Source organism: Brassica napus, chromosome A5 (assembly GCF_020379485.1).
Source record: "Brassica napus cultivar Da-Ae chromosome A5, Da-Ae, whole genome shotgun sequence".
Lineage (NCBI taxonomy): Eukaryota > Viridiplantae > Streptophyta > Magnoliopsida > Brassicales > Brassicaceae > Brassica > Brassica napus.
The window spans coordinates 23960696-23985306 of NC_063438.1; the positions used below are offsets into that span (position 1 = coordinate 23960696).

The 24611-nt window shown below is 29.4% G+C and overlaps 1 long non-coding RNA gene across 3 annotated transcripts; it reads right to left on the reverse strand.

Annotated features, from left to right (window-relative positions):
• Positions 1–14896: 14896 nt before the first annotated feature.
• Positions 14897–18468, reverse strand: LOC106423471. 3 transcript variants are annotated; one of them, XR_007339555.1, is made up of 4 exons: positions 17329–18468; positions 16934–17186; positions 16669–16734; positions 14897–16510 (listed from the first exon to the last, which is right to left on the reverse strand). It is a non-coding gene; the product is annotated as an uncharacterized LOC106423471 (long non-coding RNA). The 3 variants fall into 3 exon arrangements; XR_007339554.1 differs by having other exon boundaries at positions 16934–17208; XR_007339553.1 differs by having other exon boundaries at positions 16934–18454.
• Positions 18469–24611: the final 6143 nt, after the last annotated feature.

Consider the following 24611-nt stretch of genomic DNA (forward strand, 5'->3'; position numbering starts at 1 on the left):
TTTTCTACGTGTTACAAAGATGCTAAATTTCATAAATGCTTTTTTTTTTATTTCTTGTGAGGACTCATATTTTAATTGTCTTTGCAGCCCTGTATTTTCTTTTTCTTTGTAAAAAGGTCTTTTAGTTTATAATTCTCTCAAATTTCGATGTAACTCGAGTCAATTTAAATTTATATTTTATTGTGTAAGGAATCATATAAAGTGACGAAATGGACCACCAGCTTTTATTTTTATTCCATTTTCTGATTATATTCTTCTTCTTTATTTTCTTTTATAGTTCCATTCTGTTGTTCCACATTTTTGCATTTTAAAAAACTTTTTTTTTGTGTCGTAGACTTGTTAAATAACTAATAAGTCCGTTGCCTGCTACTACTGCTGCATAAATCTTTGAGTTTGTTAGGATTTCATTTTCTCTTTTGATAAGTTTCGTGTCTGGTCTCCCTCTCCAGTATTTTTAAAATTAATTTATATGTTTAATTGTGAAAGAATATAACAAAAAATCTATTATTCAGCAACAGAATCCACCGTCTTCGCGGTGAGTTTATAAATGTTTATGTAGTTTAAAATTCCATGATTTTTCTTTAACAAAACAAAAAGAAAAAAACTTCGTTGTGAGTTTGTAAAACTTGTTGGCTACATTTGCCGACAAGAGATGAAATTTGTCATAATTATTAAAAATATTATATTTTTTGTTTGTAAAACGTGTTGTGTAAACAATGTTATCATGTTTGTTTGACTGCACAAGGATATGTTATTATTCTCAGTTACAAAAAAAAAAGGATATGTTATTACAACTTTGCAAATAATAGATGGTTATAACGAGACACTATTAAATTTAGTTTAAGAAATAAAAATGGCAGGTCAACTTTGATAAGGTACCAACTTGTATTTTATGATTGAAAACATTTAGCACGTTTTCCCCCGGCTGCGAACAAACGACGCGACATGTCACAACACTAGTAGGATCGTCCTTCAAAGATATGATTACGCGCTTTGTGCGAGCCCGACTCTACCCATTTTTCCGGCACTTCCAACGTTTCAGGCCCATCTAGACCCATCGGTGTTTCTACGAAACTCATATGAACAAGGAACTTACTATATATATGCAGGATTTTAATAGTTGGGCCTAACGATATGTACATCGGCCATTTCCCACAACAACGTCGTGTTATCGACTAATTGACAAACAACAAACAAGTATTGTCGCAAGTTGTTGCGGGATTATATTACAGGGCGGAGAGGGATTAAATCAAATATGAAAATTCTTAAACATAAATTTTTTACTTTATTTTTTCGATAAACCCTATCGGCTGATTCAATCGATTTTGGAAGGAACGCACTTAAAACTAGTGATTACAATGGCTCATCGATAAAAATTATATCCACCAACAGTTTCAATGTTTCATTTAAGAAGTTATAACTATCCATCAAACACTTGCAATGATTCACTTAAACAGTTACAAAAATTCACTTAAGTTGCTAACAATTCTCTCTCTAATTTACGTGTACTAATGATTCACTAAATATTGAAAGCACTGTGGTCTAGTGGTAAAGGTTTAAAGGCTTATACACCCCGGTCTGGGGTTCAAACCTCAGATAATGCAATTTCCACAGGAATAGGTTTGGGCTTCAATTCCCGGAGAAGGCGAATTATACAAAAAATTAGAGAAAAAATGCTTACAAGAGATCTTCAACATGGCGCAAGGAGTACCGTCAAGAATGGATCTCATAGAGCTATTCAGAGTGATGCAGTCAAGCGTGAATCTTCATAAAACAGGTAGAATTGTCGGTTGTAATATCATCTATGTAATGGTTCTCATAATTTGTAATAGCATAATTAACCAGACAAAAAAAAATGATTCACTAAATAAATAGCACATACAACAAACTGATGCATAAAAATGTTTTAACCATACAATTATTAAGATGAAAACACATGAAAAAATATGTTGTTAGGATGATAAGACACATTTTTAGTTATGAAATTCATGAGAAGACACGTTCCAGGATGATAATATTTATACATATATAAAAACATAAAACATTTACTAACCGCTTGAATACCAAAACAAGTTTTATAATAAATGTACACATGTTAGACAGTGCATAACTCCTAAAACCCTACACAATTAATTGGATAACTAGATTTTGATCCGCGCTTCAAAAGCGCAGGTTTTTTTGGATTGTATACAAAATTTGTGAATTAATATTTTGAAATTGTTTTATATTATTATGTTACAAAATCATATGATATCGAAGAAGATAATTTGTTTACCATATATAATTCATGAATTTGTTTATTTAAAATTTGTATGTACACTTACAAAACTCTCCCTTGGACATGAATATTTTACCAAATTCGGAAAACCAAATTGAAATAGACCTGGAAATATAGGTGCAGTTTGGGTCCAGGTTTACATATTAAATTTTTGGATCCGCATGTCTCTTTTCGAGTCCAAATCATACCATTTACCTGATCGGATACCCAAGTGCCTAAAATGTTTTGTGTATATTAGGTATATTTGAGTATTTTATATATGTTTTAGTATTACAAATATTGTTTAAGTTTTGGGTTCAGGTTTTCGATTTTAGTTTCGGGATTTGGGTAAAAATTTCAATTTATTTTAAAAAATATTTTGGGTATTCGGAAAATTAACTTTTTTTTAATTTCTCGGATCATAACGGATCGGTTCATTTTGGATCTTTTTGGATATTTCAATATTTTCGAGTATTTGTTTGGGGGGAGGGGGGGGGTTGGCAATTTATCTTCTTCAAAAGCGCATGTTTTTTTTGGATTGTATACAAAATTTGTGAATTAATATTTTGAAATTGTTTTATATTATTATGTTACAAAATCATATGATATCGAAGAAGATAATTTGTTTACCTTATATAATTCATGAATTTGTTTATTTAAAATTTGTATGTACACTTACAAAACTCTCCCTTGGACATGAATATTTTACCAAATTCGGAAAACCAAATTGAAATAGACCTGGAAATATAGGTGCAGTTTGGGTCCAGGTTTACATATTAAATTTTTGGATCCGCATGTCTCTTTTCGAGTCCAAATCATACCATTTACCTGATCGGATACCCAAGTGCCTAAAATGTTTTGTGTATATTAGGTATATTTGAGTATTTTATATATGTTTTAGTATTACAAATATTGTTTAAGTTTTGGGTTCAGGTTTTCGATTTTAGTTTCGGGATTTGGGTAAAAATTTCAATTTATTTTAAAAAATATTTTGGGTATTCGGAAAATTAGCTTTTTTTTAATTTCTCGGATCATAACGGATCGGTTCATTTTGGATCTTTTTGGATATTTCAATATTTTCGAGTATTTGTTTGGGGGGAGGGGGGGGGGGGGGTTGGCAATTTCAAATCTTTTTGGTGTCCTAAATAATCAAACCAATCCAAATCTGATACGTACCCAAATAGTACATTGATTTTATAGATATTTGAATTATGGATTCAAACCGACCCGGATCCAAAAGGAACCAACCCAAGCTTGAACCAAAAAAATACCTAGTTATGTTCAAAATGTCTGAACCCAAAATAAAATGATCCGTACCTACCCCAAAACCCGATGCTCAGACCTATTCTCTTTCACTAACTTTTTTGTGTATTTTAAAAATGTTATATTTGCTGAATTGATGAGACTTAAGAGTTATTTGACATATTTTTGGCTAAGTTAATAGTATAAATTTGTAAGGTTTTTAATAGTTTTAAACTTATTTTAAATAACAAATTTTATTATAAATGATTTTTATAAAAAGTTAATTTAAAGTAAAAGAAAATATAATTTTGTTTTTAACAGATGGTTTGATTTATTAAATTTAATTTTGCAAAAATTTGGAACTATGTGATACGTTACAGATATTGTTCTACTATACTAATAATATATTAAGTTGATCTACCACTAAACTTGATATAAGTCTGGGTGTGGCATATGTCCATTGCATGTCATAGATATTATTCTACTATACTAAATAGTATGTTATATAAAAGAAATGTTATATGTCATGAAGAAGGTGATTAATTAGTTGTAGTTGTTATATATATTGTAGTTGAACATGTCATGATCATATTATTTCACACGTACAAATATATAGTGTAACCGTAGATTTAGTTATTAAAGATAGAGATAAGAGTCCAATATATAAGGGATGAAAAATAAAGTTGTAATATATTGTAACAGATAAAATATGGAGAATAATAAAATTTTATTTGATTGCTATAAGATAGGTTATAGTTATAAGATATGGTTATATATAATAGGTTGGACTAAAAAGTGAAAGGGTCCAAACAACTTTTTTAAGTAGATTTATTAAAACTCCTTCTCTTTTAATAGTATTGATTATGGGATTATATATATATAGACATTTTAAAACTTCTAAGAGCCTATTCTTTTAAAATCATCACATATATATATTGGTTATTATATATTTGTCCTATTGAATTTGCGTTTGATTACTAAAATAAAGTTTTTAATGCATCAAACAACATATACGAAAACAATTTTGTATTTAATTTATTATAATTATGATCCGTAGTTCAAATCGCTAGATTTTTTTAGTAATTTTTAATGTTTATTAATTTTATATAATAAATTAATGTATATTAAAAAGTTTAAGATAAGTTAAATTTTTATACATGTATTATATAGTTTACTAATATTAACCCGTTCTACCAACATATTATGTTTTTAGCATAAATATTTTATATTTATGAAAATAAAATATGTTAACTTATCAATTTAAAATAATTTTATCATATTTTGTTCAATATAACGTTTTTTTAAAAATGATAGATTTTTTTTTGAAAATAAAATATAACGTTTTTTTAAAATGATAGATATTATTATAAAATTGATAAAATATGATATAATTTTATTCTTTTAGTAACATTTCATTACTAATTACAAAATTAGTTAAAAATATTTATATTCAATTTATGACAATTAAGATCTTATTATAATCTTTTTCAAGAAATTTGTTAGAATTTTAATTTTTTTAAAAAAAATTAAAAGATATAAAATATATCTTATATATTAAAACAGAAGTCACAACCTTGATTCATGTGTGATTTTTTTTTAAAATGGACCTAATGGACCTATTCATAGAAATTTATACTACATTTTAATTTAGACTAATAATAAGTAGAATTTTTAAAATATTTTAATAATAATATCTTTTGATATCTTTTCATTTTAAATATAAATATATTTATTTTAAAAGTCTAACAAATCTGTTTGAAAAGATTTTTACAAGATCTTCATTTTCAAAATTATATTTAAATATTTTCACTAATTTCAAAATTAGTTTAAAATATTATTATACATTAATATATTCAGTTATATAAAATGAAAAATAAAAAAATCTATAATATTTTATTTATTATATAATCATAATCAATCATATTAAAATAAAATTATTATATTGAGCTAAATATAATAAAATTGTATTAAATTTATATATTTATATATTTTATTTTCGTAATTATAAAATATTTATGTTCAAAAATAAAATCTAATATGTTGGTAAGATGGGTTAACATTATCAAACTATATAATACATGTATAAAAATTAACATGTATTTCTATAAAGTTAATAATATAAAATCTTTGTAACTACTTTAATCATAATATATTTTCATTTTAAATATAATATATATTTATATATTATATTTTAAAAATTCTAATAAATCTGTGTAAAAATATTTAAACAATAACTTAATGTATTTTAAGTTATCGTTTAGAAATGAAAAAAAATAATTATATCATATTCTATCTACTTTTATAGTCATGATCATGTTAAAATATAATTATTATACTAAAATAAATATGATAAATTATATTCAATTGATAAATTTATAAATGTTATTTTCATAAATATAAACTATTTATTTAAAATATAATATGATGATAGAACGGCTTAAAATTAACAAACTATATAATACATGTCTAAAAATTAACATATCTTACAGTTTTATATATACAATAATAAATTATCTAAAATAAATAAGATTAAAAATATTGGTAAAAAGAAATCCAGTTTTGAAATTCGGGTCAAAATTTATTCTAAATTAAATACAAAATATTTTTTAAAATATATTTTCTCATGAATATATTAATTTGCTTAATAACTAAATACAAATACAATAAGATAAATATATAATAAGAAGTGGAAAATACATAAGGTTTAAACAATTAATTAATTATAACATGTAAATTATAAAATTATTGTATTTGAAATAGTTATATAAATATTTAAGTATATGATTAACATTAAAAATATATACCACTTATGTTTTAAAACAATAATTTATCTATAAAAAAGTGAAAACAAACACCCGTGCGGTTGCACGGGTCAAAATCTAGTTATGATTAAAGTAGTTAAAAATATTATATATATATATATATATATATATTAGCATTAGTGATATACATTTAATAGAAAATTTAAATGATGGTCCAAATAAAAATATCACTCATCAAAAAATCATGATTTTTATTTTATTCAAAAAAATTTTGAAAAAATTAAAATAGAAATAAATATTTATTTCTAACAAAATCTTTAAAAATATTAGTAAATGTATTTTTGAAATTAATAAATTTTATTTTATTTAAATTTTCGTTTATAAACCAAAACTATATTCAATTTTAATTTCTAATTATTTTATGATAATTTAAATTAAAACTAACAATTTTCGAAAGTAAATTTAAAAAAGATTCTAAGAAGATTTTAAAAAGATTTTGTTAGAACATTTTAAATATATTCATTTGTATTTCAAATAAAAAGATAAAGATATTAAAAGATATAATAATGAATTTATGTAAAATATGATATTTTCTTGGAACGGTCTAAACTAAAAAAAATCACACATGAAAATAAGTCATGACTTCTGTTTTAATATATAAGATGGTACTTTTGTTTTCTATGAAACTGTAAATAAATAGTTTGGGTTAACCCGATAATTAGAGAAGATGTCATATTAAAGGATTCCGTTTATCACATAATTAAAAGAATTTTAGGAGCTATTTTGGAGACTCATATAGTAGAGAGTAATAAAGAGAGAATTTTAGGAGCTATTCCAAGGGGTTGGAACTTCTTTGGTAATTTTGAAGGAAATGATTATGCCAGGGTGGTAGTTGTTTGGGATCCGAAGGTTACAATGCTCATATATGATGTGTCAGCTCAATCTGTGACTTGCGGGGTTACAATTTTATCTGAGAATATTACCTTGACGGTAACTTTTGTGTATGGGTTCAATTTGGAGGAGGACCGTAGGAGTTTATGGGACAGTCTCGTTGTGATGCAGGACACGACTCCTCTGTCAAGATCCCCTTGGTCCGTGGTAGGAGATTTTAATCAGATGCTGAGGACTTCTCATCACTCTAACCATCTACTATCTCTTGTTGATGACTCCGGTATGGATGATGCATGTATTGCTCTGCAGGATGCTCAGCTCTTTGAAGCTCAGGCTAAGGGATTACCTTATACGTGGAGGAATGGCCAAGATGACAATCCGATTTCTACAAAGATTGATCATGCTTTTATTAACCAACCTTGGTCTTCAGCTTTTCCAGATTCTTTTGCAGAGTTTTTGGATCCCTCTCAATCAGACCATGCTCCATGCCTATTCCGAATGCCATCTATCAGGCGCCGGGTTATTAAACCTTTTAAATTATTTCACCATGTCATAGATCATTCTGAGTTTGCTGAGACGGTAAATGGAGCATGGAATTATGAGCATATTACGGGAACCTCTCAGTTTAAATTGGTTCGCTCCCTGAAACTTCTGAAAAGGCCTTTGCGTAGACTCAACAAACAACACTTCAGTGGTATTTCTCAGAGAGTTCAGGCTCAGAAGAATAAGGTTGATGATCTCCAAAGACGGTTACATACTTTACCTGATTCTGAAACGGCCAGGGAGGAGCACAGTGAGAGGGCCAACCTGAATGTGCTTCTAAAGGCTGAGGAAAAGTTCTACAGACAGAAATCAAGGGTTCGATGGGCAGATGTTGGGGACCGCAATACACCTTTTTATCATCGGACAGTTTCTCACCATGCTACGAGAAATCATATCCACTTTTTAAAAGATGGTGATGATCATTTTTTCTTCTCAATGGACGATATCAAATCGCATGCTGCTGAGTATTTTCAGGGAATTCTCGGAGCCACAGATCTTCCTTTATCATCTGCCTCGGTTGAGAATTTACAGAATTTACTCCCTTTCCGGTGTACTGAGCTCCAGAAAAATTATTTGAAAAGGGAAGTAACGGAGGCTGAGATCAAAGCAACAATATTCTCCATGCCACTAGATAAGAGTCCGGGTCCAGATGGATACTCGGTCGAGTTCATTAGAGCATCTTGGGATATGGTTGGCTCTGACATCATTAGTGCTGTTCGAGAGTTTTTCAGGAATGGAAAACTACTTAAAGACCTGAACACAACGTCGATAGCTCTGATCCCGAAGAAACCTGAAGCCTGTTCCCTGGGTGATTACAGGCCTATCAGCTTCTGCAACATTGTCTACAAGATCATATCCAAGATCATTGCAAATCGCCTCAAACCAATCTTATCGGAATGTGTCAGCCCCAACCAGGCAGCTTTCCTGAAGGGTCGCAGCCTTGGAGAGAATGTTTTACTTGCGACTGAGCTTATAAAGGATTACAATAGCTCCTCCTGCTTAAAGAGTGCCATGCTTAAGATTGACATACGTAAAGCTTTTGATACGGTGTGCTGGGATTTCGTGATAAAGGTTCTTCAAGCTCAGCAGTTCCCTCCTTTGTTCATCACTTGGATCACCGAGTGTATTACTTCCCCAAGGTTCTCTGTCGCCATTAATGGAGAGTTAGCGGGTTTCTTCGAGGGTAAGAAAGGTCTCCGGCAAGGTGACTCAATGTCCCCCTATTTATTCATTATGCTGATGGAAGTTCTTTCTCGCTTACTGGACAAGGCTGAGGTAGATGGGGCGTTTAGACTTCACCCTCTTTGTACTTCTCCGAAGCTCACTCACCTCCTGTTCGCTGATGATCTGCTGGTTTTCTCTGATGGTTCTCGAGCTTCAACTGACGGTATTAAATCTGTTATGAGCATTTTTAAAGATTGGTCAGGTCTTGATACAAATGAATCAAAGTCAGAGATTTTCTACGGTGGTTACTCCGACATTCAGATCTCGGTTCTTAGTGATCTCTCGGGCTTTAAACGAGGGGCTTTCCCTACAAGGTATCTTGGTCTGCCTCTGTCACCAAAAAAGATCTCAGCTGCAACCCTCCAGCCCTTTTTGGACCGTATAACAACAAAGCTTCACTCCTGGACAGTTAAGTTTTTATCTTTTGCTGGTAAAGTAACGATGATCTCTTCGGTAATTTACGGCATGGTGAATTTCTGGAGTTCAGTCTTTGTGTTACCTAAGCGGTTCTATGCGAAAGTTGACTCTCTCTGCTCAGCTTTCCTTTGGAAAAACAGCACAGCCTCTGCAACGGGAGCGAGAGTTTCATGGAGTGACATCTGTAAACCGAAGAAAGAGGGGGGCCTTGGCTTGAGAAAATTGGAGGAGTTTGAGATGGTTTTCAGGTTGAAAAGATTATGGCAGTTCTTCTCATGCTCAGGCTCTCTTTGGGTCCCCTGGCTCAGCAATAACAGATTCGGTGGCATAAGTATTTGGCTGATAAATGATTCGCAGAGATTCTCGAAGACTGTGAGGAGTATGCTTGAGTTGAGGCAGGTGCTTCACTCCTATCTCCGCTGCAGCATTAGGGATGGTACTACAGCTTTGTTTTGGTTTGACTATTGGACTGAGTTGGGTCCTTTGTACTTAATGTTTGGAACTTTGGGCCCTAGATCCCTACGGATTCCTCTTAATGCAACTGTTTCACAAGCAGTCTGCAACGGCCACTGGAATCTACCTCCAGCAAGGTCAGATTTAGCTGTGACACTCCAAATTATTCTCTCTACAACGCCTGTACCAAGTGACTCAAATGGGAACGATGTTTACTTGTGGAAGCAACACACTGGTGGGTTTGGTAAGTCGTTTATATCTAGGGTGACGTGGGAGCGGTTACGCATTCCATCCCCGTTAGTCCCGTGGCACCCTGTTGTTTGGATCAGAGAGGGGATACCTCGATGTTCCTTCATTGCTTGGACCTCATATTTGGGGAGACTTCCAACTAGAGATCGTCTGATTTCTTGGGGCCTGGCTGTTCAGCCGGTTTGTGTTCTTTGTTCTAATGCTGATGAATCCCACAGCCATCTCTTTTTTGAGTGCTCTTTTGCAGTTGCTGTTTGGTCTCATTTTTGTGGCAGGCACTTAGCAGCTCCTCCAGCTGCTTTATCATCTGTTGTTGATCTATGCGCGCATCTTCAGGGTCCTCATGCTTCCCTGGCGGTCATTGTCTTGAAGCTCATCAACCAAGTAATCATCTACCATCTATGGCGCGAAAGAAATGCTCGTATCTTCCAAGGCGCTTCAATGTCTCAACCGGCTTTCTTCAAGGTGGTCGATCGTGCTCTGAGAGACAGGCTCTTGTCTCTTCCCTCGGTGTCTGCGTCCTCGCCGTCCCTGCTTGAGTTGTATTTTTGGTTCATTTCTCCCTTTAGTTAATGTTGCATTTTCTCTTTATGCTCTCTATGTAATAAGTGGTTTCCACAACTTTGTAAAATTCAGAAAATGGTATAAATCTTAACATTTAGACCAAAAAAAAAAAAAGTTTCAACTCATCGAGTGCGGTTGGTTTAAGCACTTGGATTGACCGTTATAAACGCGTCAAATCTTGCCACGTGATTGTATTTTCCATGGTGACTTGGTGAGACGGACACGTTTTCGTCACCGTGTCTTTTTCTATCGGAACGATGATGTGTCTTTTAACTAACGGTATCGTACATATGGCGGCAGTTTTGAACCTTCATTTAAAAAAAATCTTTTATTCTTAGTTAATGGGATATTCAATCACCATATGTAAAATGCCCTTTTCGTCAACTTTCGGTTTTCCCGCGCTAAAGTGATGTTACTTATATCTAAATAAAATCAGGATGTACACTTAATGTTTGTTCATAATTATCCATATAACGTAATTGTTAAAAAGTATATTAATTTGTGTCATCTTATTTTGAGATCGTCTCAAAATATGTTTTTTCTCCTCCAGTATATAGGAATAATTATATTAAGTACTGTATTATTTATTTTGAAATAGTCTTTATCTTATTTATTTTTCCTTTAGCTTGGAATCTTTACTCATCTTAAAATAGGTAGATATTCAACGGCATGCATTGATTGGACAAGTTGAATGCAAATATATTTTTAAAATAGTTAAAACAAGAAGAAGATATATGGAGTGGGACAAAAAGAAAAGGAAGTTTGATTGGAAGAGAGCTATTAAAATGAAAGGAGTGCATGAATCAATGAAAAGTGAGGTAGTGAATGTCTATATCTGTTATTTTCAGAGGCGTGCCTACAGTGTATTGAAAAAGGCATTCGCCTTAGGCCCCCGATTAATATGAATTTTTTTAGGGCTCCAAAATTTAAAATAAATTTATAATCTAATGGTTTAGGCTTATTTTTAAAAAACCCTTTCCACATAGTAGACTAATATACATAAACTTATTCTTTTACAGGGTTAGATTTGTGTATTTGGTGAAAACGATATATCATATTACAAAATTGTTTTCATTATAGTTGTAAATAAGTTTATTTTTAAAATTTGCCTTAGGCCCCTGAAACTCTTCTCACGGCACTGGTTATTTTACGAACTTTCTTTAATCATAACTTATTTTGTCATCTCTCTATAAGAAAAGTCGAAACAATGCGGAGGTTATGTTCGTTTATATTTGTTAACAAAGGAAAAATAACTATATGTATAGTAGTAATTAATAAAGGATCCAGTAGAAACTAAAGTCCTCTGAAACAAAATTAGCCGAATCCAAAAAGAGATCTATTTGTTTGATTGATATAGTTACAAGCTCTTATACCACTAATGTATTCAATCAACTAAACATACTGGCTTTTGTATGCTTATATCATTTTTATCATTTCTTTCGGTAGTTTGTTTTCGATACTTTTATGTTTAGTTTTAGTTAGAACGAAAAACTATCATTGATTATATCATATTGAATGCATAGTCATTCCTAAATATAGACTAATGAAAGTTATGAAACATTAGCCTATGGCTCCTAAATTTTAATATCAGCTGTGATTTGGATGGGGTGTCCATCTCTGGTCCAGAAGGGTTCTCCATAAAAAAAAGGTGTCAAAATACAATCTTATATTTAAGAAAAAAATGATATTATCACATGCCTTATTTCTTATATAAAAGATAAGTAATAAACGAGTCTAGCACATGAAATCTGTTGTATAAATTAATTGGTTGTTTATCTGGATTTAGAAATAACATAACTGTTGTTTGGCAACAAATAAAAAAAAAACATAAAACGGAGATCCACATTCGAAAATGGTCGATTCCACTTGACTTTAAGAATTTGACGTTGGACAAAAAGTTTATGGAGATATAAAATATAACAATTAAGCCAAAATATCTAACAAAAGTGATTTGTAACTCAAATAGAAACAACACACATGTCTTTTGATGTGAATAAAGTAATAAACAATGGTCTAGATATTTATTCGCTTGTTTGAAGCTACGTTTAAAGATGTAGATTGTTGGGGGCATTGAAGAAAAGAAACAATACAAGTCAGTGAAATTAGGAGCCAAGCCCACCCACCCCACAAAAGCAGAAAAAAACACCCAAGGAAAAACAGCATTTTTTTTGTTTCGCTGATAGTAGCCCTGCGACTTTTAACTAGAACCGTTTATCCGAACCGGATCCGACCCGAAATGAACAGGTTCGAGACGGTTTTAGTTTTCATCAATTTATCCGATGAATAACTATATAAACTAGATTAAGATCCACGCTTTGCGCGGAATGGATATTATATATATAAATTATTTTATGTATTATCTGTTTTAACATATTATAAAATAATAAATATATATATTAAATAATTAAAAGTCAGTAACTATTACATATATAATTAAATTGATACAAATATATAAATCAATTTTATTAATCCAAACAATTTTTTTTATTTGATAGGATATATAATTAGATTTAAATGAAATTCATATTCATAGTACATTTTAATATTAATGTCTATTAAATAATGTTTTCTACTCATATGGCTTTTTGATCATTTGTATCTTTTATACCACAATTTTAAATTATTGATAACCAAATTTTCATTGATTCATAGTCTTAGTAATTTATAATTTTTTAAAAAATTAAGTTGTCAATGTTTGTTCAAAGCTTTTATTTAAAAAAAATGGTTCAAAGTAAATTTTGAAATTTAAATATTTATGTATTTTATATGATATATAATTTAATCTAAAATGATATATATATATATATCTTCTAATCTTAATAATTAATTAAATTAGACTTTTTACTTATATGATTTTGTAATCATTTGTATTTTGTCATAAAAAAAATTTAAAACATGGATCACAAAATTTGAATGTGAGACTTTTAATAGTTTTAGTAATTTATAGTCATATTTAAAAATTCAAAATATAACATATACAGAAAAATCTTTTTTTTATTATATGGTTAATGTGGTTGTTTAATTAATTTTAGTAGTTTAAAATTAAACAAATATGATAGAAGATACACTAATTTTTATCAAATCTTTATTATTCAAAATCATATATACTTTAGCCACATTAGACAATTTCGTAACTTTTATTTAGTGAAATAATAAAGAACATTAATAATAAATTTATGGTTAGTCTAATATAAAAACTTATTATATAAATAGATGGACCAACATATTTTTCTAATGATTTTAAGAATCATCCTAGTGATGACATGTAGCTACAAAAAAAAAGTTATAATGTTTTCAATTAATATATAGGGGATATATAGGGGATAACCACGGATATCAAGTCATGTTCGGTTTTGGTTTTTACCCGGAACCAAACGGATATTCGTTTTAAATCGGATTCTGTGTAAAAACACACAGAATTGAACCCGGGTTGAAAAGGGACAAAACACTTGCAATTCCACTGGGATACACCAACTTTTTGTAATTCCCACATATTACTATTATATATTCGATTTCAATTTATTTTATTTTCTAAATATAAAAAGTAAAAATAGATAAAAAAAAATATTAAAAATATTATTTCGGGTTCTGAATTGTATATCCGAACCGACCCAGAGCCGGATAGAACCGAACCGAAATGAAAGTCAACCAAATACTCATTGGATACAGTTTCTAAATAACCGATTTATCTGGAACCAAACGGTTTTTACCCGAAACCGATCTGAATATTCGAAATCCCAACCCTAGGTGATAGTATACTGAAGAAGAAAATCTACGCATGGTCACAATAACCGAATTATCATATTTGAAAAACAAATATATAATTTAATTTTCCCTTTCCAACTAAATATAAGTGTATATATATATGATACAAAACATCATGTTAAAAAGGAATAACTCTTAAACTATAAGCTTTATCAACATATTTTTTAAGTAATTTTGTAATTTGAAAACAATTAAACCGTATCATAGGAAAAGTAGTCTTTAATTATTCAGATAGTCTGATTAAGTACACCGAACCATAGAATACAAAAGATCAAAAAGGAAATAAGAAAAAAGTTTACAAAGATAAGGCTCCTCTAAATACTATATTAGGCCAAACAAAGGAATATTACATACTAACTCTATAAGTCAGTCACTCTTGGCTAGCTACGAATAAACTAACGACACCTTAGCTTTTGGAGAATGAAGTCTGAAGATCTTAATTTTGTCACATCTCTTATAGTTTGGTTGCTCACGCATACAAAAAGTTAAATCAGTTATACATATTCTACTTATATTTTGATTGAACGGGTTTTACGATAAGGCAATTCCAATCAAATTAAAGAGTGTCAACAAGGTTCAAAATCGAATTTTGAAAACTGTTTTTTTAATCTAAGGAACTTTATTAAAGAAGCAATATATACAATAAACAACAAAGACCGAATTAAGCCATAAAGAGAACATTGATCAATTATGACCTGCAATAGAGTCCCGTGTTGATCATAATACCATTCGAGGCTTGTTCCAAATCTTTCATTCCGCACAACTTGAACACGAGACGGGCTTCAGTCACATATTTAAACCAGTTTTTTTCCAGTATATACATTAAACGGTTCTTTGAACTTGCAAAAAGACCCGTTCCAAACTAATTCTGATTAAAAGACCAGATTTTCTTACACCTTACAGCGTTTAGAATAATTTTTAAAAAAAAAATTAGAAAGGAGTGGAAGTTATGTATTATCTTGATTAATGTTAACGCTGCTACTATTATAAATAATTGTTATTAGTGACATCTACAAGTAATGCACAAAAACCTTGTGGTTCAAAACATTGCGCTCGTCCCCCAGCATTAACCGAAAGTATTAAATAAAAAGTAAAGTTAGGTATAAGTGTTGTTTGAGTAAAATAACAAAATCAGGAACTAACTAATAAATTATTTCGATGATGTTTTGTGACTCTTGAAGTGAACGCGGTTTCGAGTGAGGTACCTAGCTCACCATGCATGTCTCTAGAAAAACAACGATTCGACGGTGGGAATATCTTTTAAAATAGAGATGATATAGTGATTTATAGTAACTGACCAACACCGACTTACTAATATACTATTATTCATTTTAGCCATTTCAGACAAAGGATATTGAATGATAATATACTTAGTAGTAGCCTGTAGCCATTTACTAATTATTTGCCGACATTTAGTTTTGTTTTTAGAAAGAAATTGTGACAATCCCTTCTGTAGTAACTATTTGTTGGTGACAATTTATTTTGGAGGAGTGTTATTAAAGGGTGAAGTCATAGGTTCGAGACTCACCAACAACCTAATTATGAAGTCAAAGAGAACTCGTAATGAAAGAGTTGAGGTAAGTGCGCTGCAGCGATGTGAACCTAGGGCCCACGGGACGGGTTGTCACAGAAATAATGAAAGCAAATTATTTGTGTTTTTCGCTCTCGTACTTGTGGAATTGTGGTCGTATTTACTAATTTCCGCAACGGTAAAAGTGAGTAAATTCTCTTTTCTTAAAAGATGCAGTAATTTGTGTTTTTGTGTAACAAGGCTTGGATTCGCATGTTTTATTTGTCGACTACCTTAGAGCATCATTAACTCAAAAACCCACTTTAGGTCTTTTAATTATTTTTAAGTATTAAATGTTACTTAAAAGACCTAGTTAAGAGACACCAATATTTATGTGCTCCAATGAAAATATCTTATTTGGGGGTTCTTAAAAAAAAATAGAAAATATGGAGTGAACAGAAATATTGTTACCTCTAGGCTTGAATCCATAATCAATCTTCTCTGAGGTTTTTCCATACGAAGGAGCAGGAACTGGGACGGAGGAGCCATTGAAATAAAAACCATCATCGAGGTCTTCTCCACTAGGCTGTTTAGCTTCTCACCACGGGCTAGAACGCTATAAATAGTTTTATGCTGTAACAAAGAAAATATTCAGAGTTTTGGAGAAACGACAAACATCTACGATATCTGCAAGACTTTCTCGTTTTGAAGTTGCAGAAGAAACGAAGCTCATTGATAGAACATCGTACTATTTAGGGACATAAACTTAGGCAAAGAGAGAGTGCACTTACAAGGATAATGTTGGTCTCATCCAACTCCCTCTGGATTTTCAACAGCTTATCAGCCTCTACTGGGTCCTGAAGATCACAAATACAGGGGAAGAACAGAAGAACTTTAAACCGAATATCACTGTACAAAACCTACACAATATCAAATTAAACTAGTTAAAGAAAAAACACTGTAAAGTTGGATTCTCTGTTATATCCAATCAATATAGCTAATTAATACTGACAATGTTTTTAAACAAGTTCCACATGAAAGAATAGAGTTGCAAACCTGAAATTTGGTAAGAGCATTGTCCAAGTATGGCCAAGGCTGAGCAGAGTCTTCTTTAGCAGACTTCCATGTCTAACCAAAACTTTTATGGTACTCATCTATAACCTGACAAGTAATTGATTTGTCAAATATATTTCCTCATGTTCTGATACAACCAAATTACACAAAGGGGTAAATTTTGAAGACTTGTCGAGCACAGAAAAGGCAGTACGAGCAAGGTAATGATCGTCCACGAATCCCACCGCGCAAAGACCTGATCGAGCAAAGAAAAGGCACTACAAACTAGGTTATTGCTTTTCCTGAAAATTGAACCTAAGAACTATGAAACAGAGCAGATTAACCGAGCAGAGAAAAAGTACTACGAAAATTAAACCTAAGAAATCGCGCTGACTCACGATTATGCTCGGAAGCTCTTCTATTACTCCGCCGCCTTTCCCGCTATGATTGGATGCTCGAATCTTCTTTCTCTCTGTCTCCGATTGAGTTGACTCAAGTCAAATCGGAACCCTAACACACAAATGGAGGAAGAAGAGAATGGGGGCGGAAGCAAGCTTGGGAGGAATTCATGAAGAGGAGAATGGAGGAAGCAACCTATTGTCTCAGCTTTGTTGTTGTTGCAGAGAGAAAAGAAGAAGCTCTAAGAGACGTCTTCTATTCAGGAGATAGAAGAACGGTCTTTTTTCTTAATGGTTATTTTTTTAAATTCTAATGATGCTAAGATACTCAGTTAAGAAACTGGGTTAATGATGCTTTTAGTACCTTTCGATATTTATTCCTCCAATAGCGTCAAATAGTTACTGTATACAAATTGTATAATGCATAATACAAGTGTCCTTATTTAGTGGATTTTAGTAAAATAAACATATTGCTGTTTTCCTACTAATTTGTTGTTATTCAACTGTTAGTTTTATTTTCATACCACGTATTTTGCTCATGTGTTATTGAATAAACCAAAATTTAAAAGTTCAATATTCCCTTAGTTTTATTTTAATTGTTGTTTTAGATTTAGACACACATATTAATAAAATATTTCATTTTGTATATTTACTAAATAAAAATATAATTACCAATACATCTAACCACATTTCAACCAATAAAAAATATATTATAATATAAAGTCAATAAATTTTGTATTGAAATTATAAAACAACACTTAGTTTTGAAACAAAATTTTTATTTTAAAACGATCTATTCAACATATAATTCAGTTCAACCCCCCTAATCATTAATGGTCTTATAATGGAGCTATGGTTAATCAAACATTATTTTTACGAAAAAAATGATTCTGTTTTATAAAATTATATTATAAAAGATGATACGAGTCATAATATTCTTGATAAGTTGACTTGCTAATGCCTATCACTATAAGAGTTTTTCACCTCTATTAATTTGTACTGACATGTTATTGTAACAAACAAATTATGGAACGTCGAGCTTACTGTTTAAGGTTTCCGGATGGAGTTATTCTTAGGTCCACCTGTTATGGTGAACCAGGTTCACCAACCAATAAGATTTTATTATTTTAAATTTGATATTTTTTAAAAATGAAAACAAAATATTATCAAATTATATTATGTTTTTAAAATAAAAATAAAAAAATAGTAGTTACAGAAAAAAAATTAAAAAAATATTTATAACGTCGTCAAGAAAAAGTCTAAACCCTTGGGTAAACCCTAAACCCTTGGATAAATCCTAAACTCTAAATAAAAAACTAAACACTAAAAACCTAAACCCTAAATCCTAAACCCTGAACCCTTGAGTGTTTTAGTGTTTATTGATTTTGATTTAGAGTTTAGGATTTATCTAAGGGTTTAGAGTTTACCCAACTGTTTAGAATTTAGGATTTAGGGTTTAGAGATTATGATTTAGGGTTTAGTATTTTGCTGACGACGTTAAAAATATTTTTTTTGTAATTAGTACTATTTTTTAACTTTTAATTTTAAAAAGATAATATAATTTAATAATATTATGTTTTACTTTTTAAAAAATATTAATTATAAATAACACAATTTTATTAGTTGATGAACCTAGAGGTTCACCCTAAAAGATGAACCAAAGAATAATTCTTCCGGATTTGCATATCGATAACAATAGCAAGATAGCATCAACTCGAGTTCATTATCTTTTAAACATTTGAACAAACTAAAAGGAAATTGTTTGACTTGTATATCTTTTGGACATTAAGACTTGTATATCTTATCCGGAGAAGACAATGACTAAATTGTTCGATGCTGTGAAATTAAAATGATTAAAGTTAAATACTAGTATCAATTAGAACTAGTGCTCTCTATAAGTGCGTTGAACTTTTAGCAACTTTAGCGACTGATGGAAATAATGTCGTTGCCTCGAATAGCAAAGTTAGTTAATACTAGTAAGCTAATTAACTAATTGATGTTGATAAAATCTTCTTTTGGTAATTTCAACTAAAAGCCTTTATTTCCTTTTGACTAATTTAACCCTGCAAATGTGGAAGTCTAATCACAGTTAATAGTTCAATACATATCGGTAAACAAAACATAATGAACCTGTGTACAGTGTGCATATACGCACAGCTACTTCAGGTGATATTCAGATTTTTATTAATCAATCTTACTGTTTTAATAATAAAAGCTGTATATCAACTAAAAACGTAATTTTTTGATCAATTATGAAAGATACATTAATAATAATTTAATCAATTATGAAAGAAATTTCAAACTGGTTTCCCTTTTTATACATTATCTATATCATTTGAGAATGATTTCTAATTTTTAAATTAAATGATTTATATTTTTACTCAAGAGTTTTTAAATGGTGGTGGAGTTGGACTATATAAATGGTTATCTGGTAATTAGCTAAATACTTTGAACTCTTAAATCTTTTTTTTTTTGTTTATAAAATGGGGTTAATGTATCTCCGTGATTTCAACGGCACAGACAACTTTCTTTCTATTTGCATGCATGTAACCGAGACATAAAATGTCCGGGATAGTGTGGTTGGGTGGTAAGGGGAACGGGTTGGGATACTAACATATTTCAAATTCGATCTATCTATTGCGCAAAACTAAGTCACATTGTTACACGGATATGGGTTTATGCTTTTGAGCCTATTTGCATATCCGTTGAGAAGATCTATCCGTAGACTGCACTTCAATTTAGAAATTAGTTTAGACCCTTCCATAAGTCCAAGATACCCCAAATTGAAAAATGTCATACCATAAATATTTTCCAAAGAAAAAGACACGTGCACGATAGCTAAGACACCTGAAGATTAATTTGAACCTTTCCATAGATTCAAGATACCTCAAGTTGAAAAATGTTATAACATATATTTTCCAAAGAAAAACACATGCGCACGATAGCCAGGGCCGTGCCTGAATAAAAGCTGATAAAGCATATGCTTGAGGGCCGGTGAAGATATTTATTTTAAAGGGCCAATATTTTCAGAAATCTTATGTAGCTTAACTGGTTGTGTCATTGGCTTGGGTGTATACGTACCTAGGTTCGACGCCTCAAAGCTTCTTTTTCTTTGAATTTTAACAGATTATTTAGAAAAATTGGGACAAAAAAACATTTCTGCTTCAAGACCAATATATCTCAGGCACGGCCCTGACGATAGCTAAGACAGTGTTTGGAATAGGACCCGATATTGTGGCCTTTTCTCTTCAACTCTTAGTAATAAAAGACACTTGATTTGTCACCTGCCAAACATGTCTTCAAGTCTTTTCCCCGTGCTCCTCTCTCCAAGTTGGTTTTGGTCAAACTTCCATTATTGTCATACCAACATATTTTGGCTCCAATTATTTCCATTTGCATATAAACATGTCAAAGATTTAGAAATTTTATCCATTTAATAATAAAAATAAAAAAATGAAACTGTAGACATGGTAACCGAATTTTATTAGATATTAAGGTTCTTTTGATTGATAGCATTACAAGGTGTTTTTATCCACCATGTGTAGCAAAAAATAACTAAAACTAAAATTATATTTTAAATTAAAATTTTGTTAATATTTTAGATTTTATTATCTTATACTAATATTTAAATACAAAAATTGATTCAGTTAAACATAAAATTAAGATAAAATAAATAATTTGATTTACTTTAAATTATATTTAATTTTAGATACGTATATATTTAAAATTATAATCTTAGATAGATTTTCATTTACTTCTTTTGGTTAAAATATATTAAATCAACTTGTTGAAAATAAAAAAAATGATAAAATTGTATAAATATCAAAAATAAAACTAAACAGGATTTATAAAATTTGTATATAGGAAAAAGAAACAAATGGTATTACCATTAAAACTATAATTTTTTTAAGAAGATTGTATAAAATTTTAAAAACCTTGTTTAGTAATAAAAATGTAAGATTATAAAAATAGACTTAAATAATATTTTGAAATTTGTATGATATTATATATTTGTATTATTTAATGTAATATTTGAATACATTTATTTTAATGATGATGTATGAGTTATTACCATATTATAATTTTTATCAAAGATAGAAATCAACTTTACATTTAGCCATAAAGCATGTAATAATATGGCATGTCATATTTTTTAGTGAAAAGGATTGTAAATAAATCATGTATTAAACCATTTTGCAAATAATGTTTATGGGATTGTTCACATGCGTGTTAAATCATTGTTAAAATCAGATTGGTTCAATATACACCGCTATACCTGATTCGCAAATCTTATATATTAAAAGAGAAGTCATGACTTCTTTCATGTGTGATTTTTTTTTTATTTGGACCATCACTTTGAAATCTTATTAAATGTATTTTATTAAGAATAATAATACATAGAACCTTTAAAATACTTTAATCATAATATCTTTTGATATCTTTTTATTTAAAATATAAATATATTTATTTTAAAAATCTAACAAATCTGTTTTAAAAGATTTTTACAAGATCTTCATTTTTCAAAATTATATTTAAATATTTTTCATTAATTTCGAAATTAGTTTGAAATATTATATTACATTAATAAATTCAGTAATCATTTATAAAATAAAAAATAAAAAATTCTGTAATATTTTATATATTATATAATCATAATCAATCATATTAAAAGAAAATTATTATATTGAGCTAAGTATAATAAAATTGTATTAAATTTATAAATTTTATTTTCATAAGTATAAAATATTTATGTTCAAAAATAAAATCTAATATGCTGGTAAGATGGATTAAGCAAAATATATAATACATGTATAAAAATTAACATGTATTTCTTTAACGCTTATAATATAAAATCTTTGTAACTACTTTAATCATAATATATTTTCATTTTAAATATAATATATATTTATATATTATATTTAAAAATTCTAATAAATCTGTGTAAAAGTATTTTAACAATAGTTTAATATATTTTAAGTTATCGTTTATAAAATGAAAAATAAATAAATTATATCCTATTTTACCCACTTTATAGTCATGATCATGTTAAACTATAATTATTATACTTAAATAAATATGATAAAAGTATATTCAATTGATAAATTTATAAATTTTATTTTCATAAATATAAATTATTTATTTTAAAAATATAATATGATGATAGAACGGCTTAAAATTAACAAACCTTATAATACATGTCTAAAAATTAACATATCTTAGACTTTTGTATATACAATAATATATTATCTAAAATGAATAAGTATAAAAAATATTAGTAAAAAGAGATACAACTTTGAGACACGGGTCAGAATTTAGCATAAATTAAATACAAAATAATTTTCAAATATGTTTTCTCATGAATATAATAATTTGCTTAATAAGTAAATGCAAATACAATAAGATAAATATATAATAAGAAGTGAAAATACATACGGTTTTAACCAAATGATTAATTATAACATGTAAATTATAAAATTATTATATTTGAAATAGTTATATAAACATTTAAGTATATGATTAATGTTAAAAAAATATCACTAATGTTTAAAAATAATAATTTGTGTATAAAAAGAGTAAAAACAAACACCCGCGCGGTTGCGCGGATCAAAATCTAGTTATTATTAAAAAAAGCAGGATCACCTAATTTACGTCCAGGCTTTGTATATTGGTTTCAATAGGCCTAAAGTAAAAATAGAATTTACCACAAGAAAGTAGTAAAAACAGAATCGTAAAAGTGGTACACAACTACACACCAAAAACATAGCTCAATTATAGGCAGGATTGTTATATCGGATATAATTGGACCACACAATTATTAATGTGACATGTGACGTGAACGAATCGACCTTTGACTCACCAAAAAATAGTAACCATGTAACCAGCTAGGACCATCATTAACTCAAGTCTTTTAATTAGGGTTTTTAGCTTTGGATAAGAGACAGTTCTTAGCTTTTTTTAGATTTTAACTAAAAAAAGTTAAGAACCGTATCTTAAATAAGAGATATAAAAACCGTTTATTAGCTGAAAAGTGTAAAAAAAAAGTGTCAAATCATAAGTTAAGAACCCCAACTAAAAGATCAGAGTTAATCATGTCCTAAGAGCATGATTAATGGAGAGTTCTTAGGATGAGATTCTTAGGAGATATAAAAAATCATCTCTTAACTTTTAATTAAAAAAACTAAGAACCAGTTTTTAAATAAGAGTTTTTTTAGTTAAAAGCCGGTTCTTAACTTTTTTAGTTAAAAATTAAGAGACAGTTTCTTATATTCCGCTAAGAAACTCTCTAATCGATTAGAGTTCTGACAATATTCCATTTGATTAGAAGGAAGTTAAGATTTGTTTATTTTATTAATAATTCTTTTGATCATTGTATATCAATTTTAATGTTACATTCTTGTTTGTTATCAGTATTCAGATTGTTCCGTTCGAGTATTGTATTATTAATCCAAACTCATCACATGTTGCTTTCGATTGTGTCAAAATGTAGAGCATATAATGTTCCTCTTCTTCTTACTTCTTAGTATCTTGACGTGAACTGAATCAACTCACATTTCTTGTAGAGAAAATGGTTTTCCTATGGTAAAATATTGATGATAAAACCAATTTGTGGATAAAACATCAAATAATCGTTAAAATCGCAACCTATATAAATCAAATAAAAGGGAAAAAATAGATACTTATGAATCATGGTTAAGAACATGCGTACCATCATAAGTATTAAAAAGCTACAATTAACCAAGTTGGCAGAACAAGGATTAACATGATAATATGTATTGTTTAGTTATAAGAAAATCTTACTTCATAATATACGATTACATGGGGTCGTCCGTTAAATGCAACATCTTCGCTATCTTTTCCGAAATCATGTTATGCATACTAAATACGAATCGTGTGTACACACTAAATAAATATTTAAGAGATAAGACACTCGAATGGGAAATGAGGTGTCGATAAAACTGACGTGGAGATAACTTTTTTTTTTTTTGATAAAGCGTGGAGATAACTTATGATATAATTTTGTATGCTTTCCATAAACTAAAAAGAAATTATTAAGATCACGAGCATCTATTATTAGTATAATTCATAAGGATGATCGAATCAACCGTTAATCTTATATTATAAGTTGTAATTCCATTTTTTTCCTCCACTTTTCAACGGCTTTAATTGTGTCATCGATGACTCTAATCAAAGGAGACAAAATATCCCACTTAGACTTATTTGTTATCTGGGCTTTATAATATGTAGTTTTAAAGCACTATTTCTTTCTTGCGACATTACACTGT